This window comes from Corylus avellana, chromosome ca8, assembly GCF_901000735.1.
Source record: "Corylus avellana chromosome ca8, CavTom2PMs-1.0".
NCBI classification, from domain to species: domain Eukaryota; kingdom Viridiplantae; phylum Streptophyta; class Magnoliopsida; order Fagales; family Betulaceae; genus Corylus; species Corylus avellana.
Genome location: NC_081548.1, coordinates 7605022 through 7605572, shown reverse-complemented (window position 1 = coordinate 7605572; position 551 = coordinate 7605022).

The following is a 551-nucleotide window of genomic DNA, read 5'->3' as shown; positions in this document are numbered from 1 at the left end:
AAAAGCCCTTCCTTCTGATGGTGATTTCTTTCATATGCGTTGTTGTGCTCACATTCTTAATTTGATAGTGCAAGATGGATTGAAAGAGATCAATGATGCTATCCAAAAGGTTCAAGATAGCGTCAAGTATGTTAGTTGATCACAAGTGTAAAAGCAAAGTTTTCTTCAAGCAGTGAATCAAATGTCATTGGACAGTCATAAATGGTTAAAACAAGATGTGCCAACCAGATGGAATTCTACATATCTGATGCTTAAGAGTGCAGTTCACTATAGGCGTGCTTTTAGTTAGTTGGAGATGACTGATAAAAACTATAGGCATTGTCCTACTGCAGTTGAGTGGGAAAAGGTGGATAATATCAAAAGTTTCTTAGCTTGCTTTTACCAAGCTACATGTGCTTTTTCTAGTACTAAGTATCCCACTACCAACTTATATTTTCCCATGATTGCCATGATTTATGTGAGCTTGAAGGAAGATGTTGTGAGTGAAGATGAGCATAAGAGTTTAATGGCAACTCAAATACTCTCTAATTTGAGAAGTATTGGTTGGACTT